Source organism: Molossus molossus, unplaced genomic scaffold, assembly GCF_014108415.1.
Source record: "Molossus molossus isolate mMolMol1 unplaced genomic scaffold, mMolMol1.p scaffold_m16_p_8, whole genome shotgun sequence".
NCBI classification, from domain to species: Eukaryota; Metazoa; Chordata; class Mammalia; order Chiroptera; family Molossidae; genus Molossus; species Molossus molossus.
In genome coordinates this window covers 104,483,234-104,501,610 of record NW_023425402.1, presented here as the reverse complement: position 1 = coordinate 104,501,610, position 18,377 = coordinate 104,483,234, and the positions used below count along the sequence as shown (strand labels likewise).

Sequence of the window (18,377 nt, the reverse complement as noted above, 5' to 3'; positions counted from 1 at the left end):
AGTGCACCATATGTTACTCTTCCCTAAGGCACAGGTACTACTGCCCCATCTGCCAGGAAAGGAAACTGAAGCACAAAGAAATGAGACACGTTGCCCATGTGAGTGGCAAAGCCAAACCCAAAGCAAGAGCCCAACCACAGTCCTGGCTTGCTCTTTGGTTGATGATGTTTGTCCACAAGAGGTTTATACTTTGAATAATGCTTTAAAATGAGGCGGTCAAACTTTGGAACTTAAAAATCTTTTTTTTTTTTTGTACTTATCTTGAGATAGAGCGGGAAGGAGAGAGGGAGGAGGAAGAGAGAGAGTAACATCGACGTGAGAGACACACACTGAGTGGTTGCCACCCACACGAACCCAACCAGGCCAGGGACAAACTGCAACCAAGGTACGTGCCCTTAGCAGGAACCGAACCCCAACCAGGCCAGGGACAAACTGCAACCAAGGTACGTGCTCTTAGCAGGAACCGAACCCGGGACTCTCTGGTCCACCAGCCGATGCTCTAAACGCTGAGCCAAACCGGCCAGGGCTAAAAATCTTTTTTAATAAACAGAAATCAGAACTGAAATAAAATTGTGTATTTAATAAAACTTAGTCATGAACCTGAAAGAAAGAAAGTGGCCCCTCTAATGACTAGATATGCAATACCACCCCACAGAGGTGTGACTGACTTCGCTAGTTAAGGGGATGGGAGGAGGGGCAGGGTGGCCACTAAACCAGCCCCGAAGCCGTCTGAAGGCAGATGAGTAATTCCACCCTGAAAGGAAGGGCGAGGAAGCCTCCCTAAATCTCTTCCCCACCAGTGTGGATCTTGACAGATCAAAGAAAAAAGACTTCCAAGTAGAGAGAATTTGGCAGAAGTTGATAAAAATTGACAGAAAAATAGCAGGAGGTGAGAATGCTAATACTGACACGCCCCATGCAATGGGACATCTGATCCGAAGCAAACGACGCGGAGCAAAATCAAATTTCTAGGGATGATTTCAACAGGATCATGATGCTTAGCTATAAGTTCTCTTGCAGAATTAAGTTCTGCAACAATGTGCAGATGTTTAAGTTTTATTATCAATATGGTTCATGTTTTCAGGCTATAAAATGTATATTTAATTAAACCCAAAATGTGTATAAAAGTTTTAATAATAAAATAAGATTCAAGACACAGTAGTTGCTCATATCTATAAAAAGAAAAACCTTTAATGAATAGGAAGCTGAATACTAAAGTAAATTAACAAAAAATAAACAGCCAATGTAATATAAAAACATGAGTTAACTGAGGTCGTTAATGTCAGTTAAATGGCAAATGATCCATTACAACCAATGTTTAAATGCGTGTCAATTAAATATGAGCAGACAGCCTTGCAATCCGAGTTTAAAGATTTGCTTTTACTTCTTCCAGATTCATATACTGTCTTTTCAAACATGAACGTTTTCTCTGAATTAAAAACCTTTCTTTACACTTATTACAGAAACACTGAATAAGACGACTTTTGCCAATTAAGTTTATCAAAACAGAGGATATTATTACACTGATTTTAGAAAGGAAAAATCCACAAATTATCAATTATCAATTTCAAATCATTTGATTAATAATTACAGAACCATGACACCATATTCTCACTACTCTTTGCTTCTCTTTTCTTCAAGGGCTACTGTCAATAAGATGTATGTTATGGACTGCTCTTAAGAACCACAGTCTAAAAGAACCTCAAAATGTTTAAAATATATGAAAGTTTTCCTTCCATAAGAACGTAAAATGAAAATAAAGCCCTGGCCGGTTTGGCTCAGCAGTTAGAGCATCAGCCCCGGACCAGAGAGTCCCGGGTTTGATCCCCACCCCGGGTGGGTTCATGCAGGAAGCAATCAATGGATGTGTCTCTCCACAGTGATATTTCTCTCGCTCTCCCTCCCTCCCACTCTATTTAAAACAAACAAACAAACAAAAAAGAACAACAACCAAAAAAAAACAATGGAAAAATATCCTCGGGTGAGGATTTAAAAAAATAAATAAAAATAAAGCAGTGTTTAATAATAGCCTACTGTATTTATTTGGAAATGAAAGTCTTCACTCACAAAACATCTTCCTAAAATATCCTCCGTTTGGCCTGAGCCAGATCTTCTGATAGCGCTCCAGTTCTAGATTGAATGTCACCCACACCTGCCTCTCCCTAGCGCAGCTGCACCCCCCAGCCTCCCACCCTGCAACTTCCTCCCACACGTTCACAGATAGAAGCTTTTCCTCACTTTATTTTTGTTTTCCAGTAACACTGAGTTATTACCATACACCTCTCAAAAATTCCTAAAGAGCCGGAACACCAACGGGTCCAAGGAGATCCAAATCCCAGTTAGGAATGTAACTGCTTTGGGCCATTTCTCACTTACCCAGCATGTCCTTCCTTTCTTCCACAGTGAAGTTCAGGTACCTTGAAAGAGTAGGCACAAGAGCACTGTGGGGCAAAAATAAGGATCTGAAAATTATATTCTGAGAAGAGATTTAAGTAGACATTTGAATAGACCAAACTGGAAGTTACAAAGATTTAGCTGCCATGATTATTATGCTAAAGGAAGCATCCCCCACAGCTCACACCTGTTCCCGGAGCCAGGCCACAGGACTGCTGCAGCACAGCCTTGCTACACTGTTTCCTGTCCCCGGGCTTTGCCCCACACAGTGAGAGGTGAGCAGCCAGTCCCCGCTGCTCTCCATCCCCCTCCTGACTCCAGCCAGGGTCTGTCTGCAGCCTAGCCACAGCTTCACCCTTCCTGAATGCCAGACCCAAACAAACAGCGGGAGATAATAAGATGACTATTTAATAAATTGAAGTTTTGAGATGATTTGTTAGCTGAAACAACATTACGCACAATATATGCAGAGAGAAAAGCCAATGGAGGGATGAGAAACAGTTCAGCAGGGAGAAGGAGGGCCGAACCAGAGTCTCTCAAGGGCACCAGAAAGAGAACAGCAATAAGGAGCAAACCGAAGTAGTCTCTGTAACCTAGAAAACACAAGAACTGGGGATCTCCAGATTAAAATTGGGAGAATTACCTGAAAGTCTGCAAAAACCAAAGCATCAGACCACCACCATCCCTAATGCAACATAAGGGAGGTTCTCTAGACACAGAACCAGAAATGCTCAAGGCTCACAGTGTGGTGGCGATGGCTTGTGAAACAGGGACAAGCCATGAGAGTAAGTGCTGAGCACTGAGAACTCAACCCCCTTCCCAGCCCAGCTCCACAATGTCAGCAGCCAGGTTTAAAGATCACTCACCATCTCTCCAAGCAGGAGACAATAGGTGCCCTCTACTGAGAAAATAAACTCCTCTAGAGAACAGATACTCACATATCAACCTGAGGATGTCCCCAGTGAGAAGGCTGGACGATAGCACCATGACCCCACAGAGATGTCTTCCAGTCCCCAAATCCAGCTCACACGGGAACTTCCAATCAGCATTTTCATGCTTCCCCCTTAAAAATGAACACTTTTAAGTGAAGTCTTTGGCATAAAAGAAATTATAAAAAGGAAAGAGAGTAATTCAGAAGAAACGGGGATAATGCAAGGAACAGAACATTTTAAAATAACATTCTGTTTCCAAGAGGGAAAAAAGACACTGTATACATAAAACAAATACAGAATGAAGTAATAAGAAATGAAATATAAAGAAAAACACTTTGATATAAAATAAAAAGAGAAAAATAACAAGAGTCAGGTTGGAAGATAAAGTCAAAGTTATCTTTTAGACAACAATAAACAAATGAAATAATTAGTATAAGAAAAAAAAAGGTCAATCAATTCAATATCCAAATCCATCCAGATTGAGAAAGTAGAGAAAGGAAGAGAAAGAAATTATAAATAAACACTACAAGATAATTGCCAAGAGAAAACAGTACAAACTTAGCACCCAGCACAATGAAGAACAACAAAAAAAGACCAACAGAAACACAAACACACAGTTAAAATCCTAACAGCTCCCAGGGACTGACAGAGGAAGTCTCAGCCAGTCGGCCCTCGTTTATCGCGGTTAATCAGGTCCAGACTCTACCCGATAAACGAATTTCCGCGAAGCAGGATTCCTTATTTATACAGTTGTCCCTGCCACTTGGGCTTCGACTTTCTTGGCTTCACTCCATCGCAGCTTTTTCTTTCTTTTTTTATCCTCATCTGAGGACATTTTTTTTGTGTGTTTTGTTCAGATAGAGTGGGAGGGAGGGAGAGAGGAGAGAGAGAGAGAGAGAGAGAGAGAGAGAGAGAGAGAGAGAGAAACATCGACGTGAAAGGGACACATCGAGTGGCTGCCACCCGCATGACCCATCCAGGGCCGGGGACAAACTGCAACCGAGGTACGTGCCCTTAGCGGGAACCGAACCCGGGTCTCTCTGGACCACAGGCCGATACTCTAACCGCTCAGCCAAATGGGCCAGGGCTCCAAATACTGTACTTGAAAAACCACGACCGGTGAAGCCGGGAAGTGGAAGTGCGAGGTGGCGGGGAAGACTGTGTAAAGCGCACCAAAATGGCATCTATTTTCTCAGCAGCAACGTGAAATGCTTGAAGACAGGAGTATCAGAAGTTCGAAGGTTATGTTTTTTAAAGTCTTAGAGAAAATTATTTCCATCCTAGATTACTCTGTCTAGCCTAGCCAAACCAATTAAATGTGAGGGTATAAGGAAGGTATATTGAAAAATACAAGGTCTAAAAAATGTGCTTCCCCTTCACACGTCCTTAGGAAGCAACTGAAGGGTGTACACAGTTGGATGACACGTGACTCAGGAAACAGAAGATCCACGTGGAAGAGGAAAGGGAAGAGGCAGGAAAGAGAGGAAGGAGCATCCTAGCGGAGAGCTGTGTACAGAGCAGACAGCACAAGCTTAGTAAGACAACCCGCCGCAGGAGTTGGCGTGGGAGACTGCATCCCAGAAAGTTCTCATAAGAGAAAAAAAAAAAAAGGAATTGAAAAAAAAAAACAATCTGACAGCTACGACAATAAGAAAAACTGCTGAGCTTTCAGAAGGTGCAGAAAGTACTAGTAAGATGTTAACAACAACACAAAAACATGAGAAAAGAATGGGGCAAACTTTAACTCCAGACGAAACTAAAAGTCAATTTAATTATTTTATTTATTTATATATGTACACACACATGAAATACATACATACATATATATACACACACACACATATACACACACACACACACACTTACTAGTGAACAAATAGACCTAACAATGAAAACAGTAACATGGTCGTAACCTAAAGCTGAGATGTGATTATACTGGAGGACAGTGAAGGGTGGGAAAGAAAGGGTACAAATCAAGCTGTAATCCTCATCTAGCAGTGAGGCGTTAAATAATGTCAAATTGAAGAATTAAGAGATAATATAGGGTTATGATTATATAAATGTGCATGTGAATTTTTAAAAGACATATAGATTTCAAAAGACACTTTCATTTGATTTTTAATATTATCTATACATTAGCTAGGTATTTGTAAGTTTTGCGTAGCTCTGGAAATTTAGACTACCTGGGTTACAATGTAGCCGAGGAGAAAGGTACCGAAGTGCCTTCCATCCACTTTTGTTTTCTGCCGCCTGCTCAGTGTAGCCAACAGGAGGAAATGTGGAAACTCTCCATGTGCTGATGTGGTGAACTAGGCCACTAATAACCTCCCATCCCCGCTTTCCTGTTACCCCCCAAAATAGACAGTCACCGGCCCTGTCCACCCACAGGTGATGTGAAAGTGTGAGCAATCTCGGAGAAAGAGGCTTATGGTGCTGTCTAATAGGAGAGCATTCGCGTAGCACATCAGACGAGGGAGGCTAAGGCGCCTGCTAGAAGTCTCAAGAAATAAGATGCCTTTCAGTGTTTTGCTGAGTCATGAATTAAACAAAAAGATTGGTTTCACTCAACTGCCAGGATGACAAAGACCAATGCTGAAGTACAAGTATCAAAATAAAAATTCTGAATAGGTTCACCATGAAACTGTTTCTTCAATTCTGAGATCCTTTATAAAGTCATGAAAGTGAGCCAAAAACGATGTATGTATTCCTCTATATGTTAGGGCTCTTCACTGCTTCACGCCCAGACCCGAGCTCAAGTACACTCCTGCCCGGCTGCGACCTGCAGCGGCCGGGCTGCGCGGGCCAGGTCTCCCCCCGCACGGGGCGGACGGCAGACTTTACACAGGGCAGCTCTTCATGGAGCGCCTCTGGACGAAGCCACACACCTACCCCTCGAGGGACAGCATCCTGAACTAGCTCACTGCCTGGCTCACTAATTCTTTGCCACAGATACTAATCAAATTATAACAATGCCATGATTACGGACCTAAGCATTATAAGAAATTTGAATGACTTTTTAATGAGAAATGCTAAACTTTTTTAGATACTTTTAACTTCCAGGGTCTTTTAACTGGGGTGCTAAAAAGAAAGGCCACACTGCAGTCCACGTTTAAAAGGAAGAACCAACTGACTAAAATAATCCTATTTGTATTCATGTAACTCTCTCCTGCTGCTGAGCCTCTGCCAAGCTCAGACACAGGCAGAGCAAGTAGTAGTTCAGCACCCGTAGCGGCACAGAAGATGGGCAGCCCCCTCCTGGCTTCCAGCCTCCCACACCTGTCACCGGGGTGGGTGATTTCTCCCCTCGGCAGGATGTGCAGTTTACAGCTGAGTCAGTTTGCTAACAGCATATCCTGTGGAAGGGAAACAGCCTTCACTGGAACCTGACCTAGATAGAAAGGGTAAGTTCCCAACGAGGCATTTCAGCAGTTATGCCAGACAGGTATTTGACTATGATGTGCTACAGCATCTAGCTGTCCTTGCAAAGTTGAGATTCCTGTCAACTAAGAATTTCAAATGATTCTGTAACCAGATAAATATGGAAAGAGTAATAACAAAACTACAAAGTAGAAAAATAAAATTCTTCGGCCAGAACCGGGGAACCCCGCTGGCGCCGCCTCGCTTCCAGGGTTACACACCGAAAGGCGGGTGCCAAGGGCACCTCAATCTTCCTTCACGACGCAACTCAACAGCATGGAAGTGCACTTATTACTTTTAACTGGGACAATGTAAATGTGTTACCATGTACTCTTGAGCCAGTGGCCATTTGGATAGAAAATGGAGAAGAATTTGGAACAAAATAAGTTTGATGTGCTATCATAAGGAAGTCTGAAACAATGTGTAGCTAGAAAAAGTAACACGTCACTTTTTAATATACACTGCTAGAAAGTAAAATTATGATTCTACAAAGGAAACGGTCCTTTCTATACCAACAAAACCCAATCACTAAATCCTTTTGAAATGTGTTAACGCAGACACTCCTACCATGAAACTCAACAGGGTAAGTGAAGACCCCCTACCAAACCGCAGTGACAACGGCATCCACACGGTGACACGCAACAGGCTCTTCTCGTAATGGAAGACCCGGAGCAAAGCTTTCACTCAGTGACCAGAAGGGTCTGGCACATACACGTGGGTTGCCATACTTCTGTATTTAAAAACTACACTAAAATGATGTCTAGCACCATGTCTACCCAGGAGAACTGCATTAACAAAACTTATGGAAGAAAACACCTTCTCAATACCAGGCATAAAGCAAGCTGTACTTTTGCCTAGTTTTAAGTCCCATTGTTTCGGTGTTCGTGTCTGTCACAGAGACTGCATTTCCTCTTCCCCTTTCAAAAAATGGACAAAACACGTAATGTAACAATTTTCATGACACTAGTCATCAAGCAGCAAGTGGTGCCCGAGAAACAGGAAAACATAAGGGGAACCCTTCGCTGCTCAGCTGACCGCCCGGAGTGGGTCCCCAGCTCGTGTCGGGGACAGGCGGTCTGGAGCCCAGCTGACCGCCCGGAGTGGGTCCCCAGCTCGTGTCGGGGACAGGCGGTCTGGAGCCCAGCTGACCGCCCGGAGTGGGTCCCCAGCTCGTGTCGGGGACAGGCGGTCTGGAGCCCAGCTGACCGCCCGGAGTGGGTCCCCAGCTAGTGTGGGGGACAGGCGGTCTGGAGCCCAGCTGACCGCCCAGAGTGGGTCCCCAGCCCGTGTGGGGTACAGGCGGTCTGGAGCTTTTTCCCTAAGTTAAGGAAGGCGCTGGGGGCCCAAGGAGGCCAAAAGGGCTGATGTTCCCAGGGAAGGACAAAGACAAGGAGAAAGCTACACACAGACAGGACTCTGGATATCAGCAGTGGCCCCCAGGCCCAGCAGAGGAGTGTTCAGTCCACACCATAAGCATGAAGAAACAATCTGAGGACGGGGAATGAACCACCCAAAAGGACAGGAAAGAACAGTCCTCAGGGCTAAACCCACGAGAGTTCCTCTGCCTAACTAGTCTGAGATGAAAAACTGCAAAAAACACTTGGAAGAAACCCTGTCTCAAACGAGGGACTAAACTAGCTGGGCTGGTGTGGCTCGGTGGCTGAGTGTCATCCCATGGACCGAGAGGTCCCTGTCTGATCCCGGTCAGGACACATGTGGGGTTGTGAGCTCGATCCCTAGCAGGGGGTGTGCAGGAGGCAGCCGATTGATGTTTCTGTCGCTCTCCCTTCCTCTCTCTCTAATAAATAAACAAACAAACACAGATTTTAAAGAAAGGTGAGGGGTACAAAATTAGTGCTAAACACCACTCTGGTTCTACCTACCAAAGCCTAAAATAAGTCCCAAAAGGATAAAGCTGTTTCCAAGTAATGTAACTGGGTCCCACACCAAAGCATAAAGATGTGTATACAAATACATACATACCTACATACATACATAACTGTCCAGCACCCAACAACCAGGTCAAGTTCACAGTGTCTGGCCCCAATCAAAGATTACCGGGAATACAAAGAAGCATAAAAATATGACCCAAACAAAAAGAAAACGCAATAAACTGAAATGCACAGAAAAATAACAAAGATGTGTGAACTTGTAAGTAAAATATTCAAAGTTCTAACTATATTCCAACTTTCAAAAGCGTAGAGGGGGAAAGTTCACATTTTAAGTAGAGGCAGAAATTAAGTGAAATAACCCAAACTGAGTTTCTAGAGATAAAAACTATAATGTCTGATATAAAAAATACACTGGGTATATTTAATGGCAGATTGAAACAATGCACAAGAAAAGACTCCTAAATCTGAAACTGAACTCATAATACAGAAAGAAAAACACAGAGAAAAAAAAACTCAGGAAGTTCAATATATATGCACGGGCGTGGGCAGAATATTTGAGGAAAAGACGGCTGCAAATTTTTCAACTACGAACTGTAAATTCACAAAACTACACGCAAAAGACACACAAAGAAAATTACAGACATACGACCATATATATACGGTAACCACACTGCCGAAAACCAGTAACAGAGTCTGAAGATGAGCCAGGAAAAAAGAAACACATTATACAAAGAACCAAAATAAGAAAGACTTCTTGTCAGAAACAATGAAACCAGAAGACAGTAAAGCAGTATTTTAAAAGAACTAAAAGAAAAATACTGTCAAACTAAAATTCTATATTCAGTAATGAAAAAGAAAAAAAAAATCTTTCAAAAATGAAGCAATCATACATTTCACAGACACACACACACACACACACACACACACACACACACACACCAAACCACCCACAAGTGATTTTAAAATGATAAAGTGGACTTTGGCAAAACTGGAGGTCTTTTTTTTTTTTTGCTTCAAAAGACACCTTTAAGAAAAATGAAAAGATAAGCCACAGACTGAGAAAAATACATGCCAATCATTATAGGATAAAGAAGTATCTAGGGTATATAAAGAATTCTTAAAACTCAGTAAGAAGACAAAACAATCCAATTTAAAAGTTAGCAAAGATTTGAACAAGTATTTCAGAAAGGAAGGCATAGAAATGGTCAATGTACACATACAAAGATGCTCAGCATCATTAGTTATTAGGGAAATGCAAATTAAAACCCCAGTCACATAGACCAGAATGGCTGTAATGAAGATCCAGAAGATAAATGTTGGTGGGATGTGGAGAGGAACATTGCTGTAGGAATATAACACGGTCCAGCCACCTTGGAAACCAGTGTGGCAGTTTCTTAAATTGCTAGACAGAAATTTACCACATGTTTCAGCAAAATTCTGCTAGCCCAGAAACTACTCACAGGACATGAAAACATGATGTCTACAGAAAGACTTAGGCATGTTCCAGGCAGAACTATTCATGATAATGAAAAAGTGAAACAACGCCCACCAAATGGTGGAGAAATAAAATGTATAGTGGTTGATTAAAACTATGACAACAGCAGCAACAAGGAAAGACAGGGAGGCAGGCTGCTGGAAAGTCATTATACTCTGTGTGAAGCGGCATAATACAAGTAGAAGAGAAGCTGAAACCCAAAAGCAACAGCTAGGACAACAAATTAAAGCTAATAAATTCTATTGTTCCAGGTGATGCTACCCATGGAATTAAAACAAATCTGCCAATATCTAACAAAAGAGAAGCTAAAAGATGGGAGATTTTCATATGTGCTTTCACTTGGATTTTTAATGATCTGAATTTCATTGACATAATAATGTGTCTTGTGTGAAGAAGGTAGAGAATAGTATTGGGGTTGTTTTTTGTTCTGTGTTGTTACATTTTCAAGAAACAATTTAACCTTTATCTTCTTCAATCTTAGGCAAAATTGCAACACTTTAGTCTCTAACTCTAAACAATTAGCCTGTCATGTACATTAACCAAACAAGATTATTTACTATGAAACTATTTGATAGCCATAATTCAGTGTGTTTTCAAATGCACTCTACTGCAAAAAGGAGAGTCAGTAATGCTCCCCTTGTGAGAAACCAAGAAGTATGAATAATGAAGCCAGGACTCCTCTGGCTTTGTTATTACAAGGTTTACAAAGCTAACCTCCCTGAGGGTTTACATTTTCAAGATCCTCAACTGTAGTCAGACGGAACTTGTTTAGATTGCACATCTTCATTTAGATTATTAAAAAACAAAATGCACATAAATATCACTGAAATATACTCACAGTAAAAATTCCAATTTCAAAACTACATTACAGTTTTTACTTCACTCCTCCCCATATTCGTTTTTTGTTCTCCGAAAATCCTGGGCAGTGTCAACCCCTAAATGAATAAAACAACGTTCTCCAATCAGATCCCCTTTTTTTTTTATCCTCACCCGAGGACATTTTTCCATTTTTTGTTCAGGTAGAGTGGGAGGGAGAGAGAGGAACAGAGCGAGAGAGAGAAACATCGATGTGAAAGGAACACATCGAGTGGCTGCCACCTGCACAACCGACCAGGGCCGGGGACAAACTGCAACCGAGGTACGCGCCCTTAGCGGGAACCGAACCCGGGTCTCTCAGGACCGCAGGCCGACGCTCTAACCGCTGAACCAAACTGGCCAGGGCTCCAATCAGATCCCTTTGAAAAATCTTTCTAAATTAGCCCAGCAAAATGTTGCAGAAAAATAACATTTGAGATACAGAAAGAACCTCTGTTCAGGTTATATAAAAAGTAACCAGAACAGTAGAGATGTTTGGGAATTGAAAAAACAAACAAACACACAAAAAGATATAGATCACAACACACTTTTTCATCATAACCACAAATATATAGCTTAATATGTCTTGTTTTTCTATTTATAATCAGAATAAAATATGTCACTAAACTACTATAAAGAAATTTCTAAATAAATCCAATGTTATAACTATTGAGATAAAACTAGTGAATCAAACTGAACCAAAAATGTGTGTGTGTTCGAGGGGAAATCTCATTCAAGACAAACTAGTGGAATAATTTTTGCAGAGTTAAAAATATAAACTACATGAATTATTTTTTATTAATTTCATGTGCCTCTAGCCTCTATTTAATAGTGGGGATTCTGCGGTGCTTAAAAAACTAAGTTCCTTTTATTTATTTTTATTATTTTTTGTTTTTGTTTTTGTGGGGTTTTTTATCCTCACCCGAGGACATTTTTCCATTTTTTTATTCAGACAGAGCGGGAGGGAGAGAGAGGAGGAGAGAGAAACATCGACATGAAAGGGACACATCGAGTGGCTGCCACCCGCACAACCCAACCAGGGCCGGGGACAAACTGCAACCAAAGTACATACCCTTAGCGGGAACCGAACCCGGGTCTCTCCAGACAGCAGGCCAACACTCCAACCGCTGAGCCAAACTGGCCAGGGCTGTTTTGGTTTTTTAATTTTTGGAAAGGGAGGGAAGGGGGGAGGGACAGAAACATTGATGTGAGAGACACTGATTGGTGGCCTCCCCAACCAGGGCTGGGTTTGGAACCTGCAACCCAGGTACATGCCCTTGACCAGGTTGGAACCCTCGACCCTTCGGTCCAAGAGCCGACGCTCTAACCACTGAGTCAAATCGGCCAGGGTGCAAAACTAAGTCCCTTTTAAATAAAAAATTTTAAAAATTAGTTTCATTGCATGAAAGTAAAAATAAATACTCCAGAAAATAAGCAACTTGGAAACTCACTAATAAAAATAAACCTACATATCCTATTAAAATGCTTTTTAAAGTAATTTATGGGAAACAATAAAGCATAAAATTTGAGAACCAGAAAAGATACTGAAGATAATTTAGTTGGCTCTTTATCACATAAACTTAAAAACTACATTCCTTTACACCAGCACTGTGACAAGAGAAACATTCTATGTTCTATGCTGTCCAATATGACAGTCACTAACCAAATGTACTTGGTCAAATTTAAATTTGTTACAATGACATAAAATGTAACATTCACGCAGTATTCATGAGTGCCAATCAAAGCATCACTTCTTTCTAGGATTATTCCATTTCCTTCAAATGAGTCAAAATACAAAGAAATTCCTGAAAGTATAAGAAAATAAATTGCCAGATTCCTAAGCTAACTGTTTTGGTGGGTCCTCTGTTAGAAGATCACTTGTTTTGGAGAAGTATCTCTGAATTGTAACCAACCCCATTCCTAATTTCTACAGGTTCCTCTGGCTGGATCTGGTGAACATGAGAGGACGGCAGTAACTGAGATGTTCACCTGAATCCCGAAGACTACCTAGCAGGGAGCAAGGGCACAGCTGCCCGGTAAGAGAGCCTCCTACTTTAATAAACGACATGGATGAGAGTCATTTCAGCTTGGAGTGCTGATTTCAAACTATGGTACCCAAGTTTCTGTGTACATGGTTACTAAAAATGTTAATCTTGCACTAGTAACTAAGGAAAAATGATTTTTTTGTTGTTGGTTTTTAACATTTTTTTCAATTATAGCTTACATTATTTTGTATTAGTTTCAGGTGTGCAGCATAATTGTCAGAAAATCACATACTTTACAAAGTGTTCCCCTTGACATTTCCAGTACCCACCTGACTGACACCATACATAGTTATTACATTATTGACTGTATTCCCTGTGACTATTTTGTAAGTACCAATTTGTATTTCTTTTTTTTTATCCTCACCAGAAGATATTTTTCCATTTTTTGTACAGATAGAGTGGGAGGGAGAGAGAGGGAGGGAGAGAGAGGAAGGGAGAGAGAGGAAGGGAGAGAGAGAGAGAAACATCGATGTGAAAGGGACACATCGAGTGGCTGCCACCCGCACGACCAACCAGGGCCGGGGACAAACTGCAACCGAAGTACGTGCCCTTAGCGGGAACCGAACCCGGGTCTCTCCGGACCGCAGGCCGACGCTCTAACCGCTGAGCCAAACTGGCCAGGGCCCAATTTGTATTTCTTAGTCCCTTCATCTTTTACACTCAGCCCCCCAAACCCCTAAACTTCTGGCAACCATCAGTCTATCCTCTGTATCTAGGAGTCAGTTTGTTCTGTTCATTTATATTGTTCTTTAGATTCCACTTGTAAGTGAAATCATATGGTATTTGTCTTTTCTCTGACTGAATTATTTCACTGAGCGAGAAATAAGGTCCATCCATGCTGTACAAATGGTAAGATTTCATTCTTTTTTATGGCCAAGGAATATTCCTTTGTACCTTTGTACCACAGCTCTTTTACCTGCTCATCTATGGATGGGCGCTTGGATTGCTTCCATGTCTCAGAAATTGCAAACAGTGCTACAATGAACGCGAGTGCATACAGACATACAGGTGGCCAACAGACATATGGAAAGATGCTCAACGTCACCAATCAACAGAGAAATGTGAATTAAAACCACAAAGAAAGATCACCTCACACCTGTCAGAATGGCTCTCAACACATCAGCAAACAAGTGCCGGTGAGGTGTGGGGAAAAGGAACCCCTCTGCACGGTGCTGGGGATGCAGGCTGGTGCAGCCACTGTGAAAACTGTATAGAGGTTCCTCAAAAAATTAAAAATAGGAAAAACTCTTCATCAAAGTTACATGATCTATTCAAATAATTACTCTTAATAAAGTAGATCTGCATAACTTTACACTCAGAGAGGCAAAAGCGAGGGCACCAGGTGAAGGGCGCTCACTGCCAGCCCTCATCACTGTGCTGTGGCACAGAGCACGCACTGGGCTCCGCACAGGCACTGGCTGCCCCACCGTCCCCCAGATACAAAACAAGTGACCATCCTGGGCCATTTGCTTCTCTTTTCTGCTTGTTAAGCCACAAGACATCATAAGTGCTCAATTAACTTTTGAGAACGGCTATTGATGACTACATAGATATTAGCTAATGTTCCTTCTAGAATTTCGGTCTTAAAATTTTCATATAGGAATTCTGGAGGAAATCCTGTCAAGTGAACAAAAATAATGTCTTTGGTCTTCTTGTGTACTGAGTTTAAAATGTTCCAGTTCAGAGCTCTATGAGGTAAGGGGTATAAGTCCTTCCTAACCCATTCCCACCCGGTGGACAGCATGAGTCTGAGATGGCCCCAAGATTCCTGGCTCCTGCTGCACAACCTCTCGCCATGGGAGCAGGCAGGGCCTGAGAATGTGTTGGGATATGAGCCCACAACTCAGTTACATTAATGGCAATGGTCAGGGACTCTGCTGATGAAACTCAGGTCCCTAATCAGTTGACTTGCAGTGAATCAAAAGGGAGGTTATCCAGGGAGGGCCTGACCTAATCAGGAGAGCTCTTCACAGGGGGTCAGAGCAACTCAGCCACACTGAAGAGACACGCTGCCATGAGTCCTATAGCTGCAAGGACATGAATTCTGCCACCAACCATGTGAACTTAGAAGAAGACCCCAAGACTCAGAGGAGACCCCGCCCCGACTGACACCCCGTTATCAGCCATAGGATATGCTGAGCTATGAAATAAAAATGAGTGTTATTTTAGTGGTAATTTATCACATAGCAATAAAAGCTAGCGCATTCCCAAACTCATCCGCTCTTGACTGTTTGATATATTTCATTCAGAAATTTTCTGACTACAGATGCACACACCCTTCTCTAAGGAACCCTGTTACATAATGCTACCTGCTATTATTCCCACGGTAAAGACAAGAAAATCTCGAGGCTAAATGACTATGATAAGACATTAGTAAGCTCATGCAATCTATCAATAAGGATATGAGGCTCATTTTACTAATAACATTGCAGTTTTAAAGAAGTCATAATTTTTCCAAGATCACAAAGCAAGTAAAAGCAGAAACTGGAATGTTTGAATTCAAATCTATTTTAATCCAAAGCCCCTAACCCCACCAATTTTTCAGTTCTTGTTCTCTGATGGTTACTCTTAACCAGAAACAGGTCTCTGACAACCTCATCAACCGTGGATTTCAGAATGCCTGAGACGGGTGAGACGCAGCAGTAAACTGGGTTTGCATGTGCGCCGAGCGTGAGAGAGAAAAATCAGGGCCCAGAGAAAATGAGAGATTTACATTTTCACACAAAATACAAACGGGCAAAATTATGTTTCTCCACCAGAGACCCAGGGGTACGAGGGCAGTCAAAGCAAGGCTGAGAGAGAACCAGGTCCCGCATAGCACGAGCGCTCGCTCAGGTCACAAACATCGATGTTGTAATTCAGGTTGAGAAAGGCATAAACACATTGCACAACACACAGGGGACGAAAGCGAAATCCACGGAGGCAGCCGGAGGCAAAAGGCACCCAAACGTTTCATCACATCAGTGAATACAGAGTGGGAACCCACGAGAGGCCCACAACCCAGAGGGGATGTGGGACAATAAATAGTGGCTCTGCCATAACCTGAGAGATCTCTCTTCAGTGCTGTTTACTACTCACATATATTTGTCAGTATCAATGAATCAGGGTTAAACCAGTTTATAACAAACTGCTGTTAATATTTAAAAATGTAAAACATCATAGCAGAATTACTAAACAATCTTGGTTAAAGTAGTTAAAGCATAATTCAAGTGTTATAGAATAAAATGTAGAATGTTTTTAAAATATAAAAATCAAAAGTAATGTTCTAAAGAATCAAAGCTTTTATTCCTAGTAATTAAATACAACATTCTACATAAGGCCCACATTCCAGAGTTCCCTAATTGATAACAATCAATTTTCTTTACAAAGTCTGAACTGCTTTACCTTAGGTTTATCTGCTACTAGTCAGTGCAAAAGTCATTGCAGAATCAAAAATAAGCCAGACAGAAGAAAACTAAATTGAAATTACTGTGCTTTCTTTTTTTTTTTTAATCCTCACCCGAGGATATTTTTCCATTTTTTGTACGATAGAGTGGGAGGGAGAGAGAGAGAGAAACATCGACGTGAAAGGGACACATCGAGTGGCTGCCACCCGCACGACCAACCAGGGCCGGGGACAAACTGCAACCGAAGTACGTGCCCTTAGCGGGAACCGAACCCGGGTCTCTCCGGACCGCAGGCCATCGCTCTAACCGCTGAGCTAAACTGGCCAGGGCGAAATTACTGTGCTTTCTAAGTCATTAGACAATATGTTTTCTTTAGAAAATTAGAATATAGTAGTACAGTATACTTTTAAACTTCTATTTTAATAAATGTTCCAGAATCTAAGTTCCCCTGGTTACACAAAGCTCCTAAGTCACACATCTACAGTTCTAGATTGATAGTTATAAAAATAATACCATTGGAATAAGGCTGAATAAGGTTAATTAACCTGGCTCATGGTGAACTACTATATGTAAGATAATTATTGTATTATTATGAGATCTTAAATTTTCTTCTGACATCTCTTTTCAATAAATGCAGAAAATTCTGACTCACCATATCTACCGTGTGAATGTAGCAGCTCAAACAAAGTTAATTCAAACTCTCCCCTTTTTTCTAGCTGGGTGTCTTAAAGCACATATCAGCACTCAGAAGAAAAGCCTACAATTCAAGTTCAATATTCCAGTTCAAATCCAACCACCTGTGGACTGGGAAGGGATACAATTTTAGCCCAGACCAACAAACTTATTCGGAATAAAGATTTACATTCATACTGAATATTATCTGGATAATTTTGTTGACACACACAGACAAAATCAACTAAGATACTACTAGCAGGGTATGCTTTTACTCGGTGTCTGATCTTGACGCAATTAACGAATAACTTACATAGTCAGGTTCTTCTCTAAGCCACCTTGTTAGGAACCTAGAATGCATTTTCCAGAAATACACATAAGTTGAAGGTAAATTTTTCAGCCTATGGAAAACTTCAACACGTAAACAGAACCAATGTTACCGGAAGCTAACTATCCTTTACAATATGCTTCCCTCTGGAGCAAAAGTCCCCCAGCTTCCTGCTGAGCACCACCCCAACCCCCTCTGCCTGGACTCCGCTCAGGAGTAGGAAGAGATCTGCTCACAGATGCATCCTTCCCTCCAAGCAGCCGGCACAGAACCGAGGGCCCGAATAACCATTACCAACCAAAATGTGGTGCTGCACGTGTGGGGTCTCAGGAATCCCAGCCACAACCCTTCCTTCCCTCTTGTCAGCAAGCCAGCAGGTGGAAAGAAAAGTCGCACAAATGGCTCAGGGCACAGAGCTACAAGTGGTAATGATGAGACTCAGATTCGTCCAACCAACCCTCGCAGGTTCTATTCCCATAACCACTGGAGGGGTAAGAATTTAGAGATTATTCTCTGCAGTCACAGAGAGTATTCCCAAAAACAAGTACAAAGCCAAAGAGCAACAGCTAAATACGATGGGGGCTCGATGAGGTTCCACTCTAGACAGAGTGATCATCATCAGGATGAGAACATTGGAGAAGAAATGTTTCATTTATATTTGCCTTCTAAGACAATTTCCAATGAGGATTTACTTTCTTGTTAAGGAACAATAAATAATCAGTTAAGACAAATGATTTTCTGCATTCACCTTCTCCAAATGTCTCACATCTTTCTATTACATTTTCAGATGTCTCATCACTAATACTGTCACTCAATTTCCTATTTCACCCTCATTTTAGTAAAAAAAAAAACAAATGCTCCTAAGGTGGAGCAAGGACAGCAAGGGGGGGAGAATAAGCAAAATATTCAAATATTTGTATCAACTTACAGTAGTCAGTACTAAAATACTGGCCACCAAGCA

At 41.7% G+C, this 18,377-nt stretch overlaps 1 protein-coding gene and 1 long non-coding RNA gene across 8 annotated transcripts in view; both read right to left on the bottom strand.

The window, feature by feature from the left end:
- Window positions 1–18,377, bottom strand: part of ARID1B (AT-rich interaction domain 1B) — a 413,931-nt gene that overhangs the window by 205,677 nt on the left and 189,877 nt on the right. The gene's annotated exons all lie outside the window — the stretch shown is intronic.
- LOC118621700 lies at window positions 2,214–11,043 on the bottom strand. Its single transcript, XR_004957760.1, has 3 exons — window positions 10,969–11,043; window positions 3,333–3,457; window positions 2,214–2,441 (listed from the first exon to the last, which is right to left on the bottom strand). It is a non-coding gene; the product is annotated as an uncharacterized LOC118621700 (long non-coding RNA).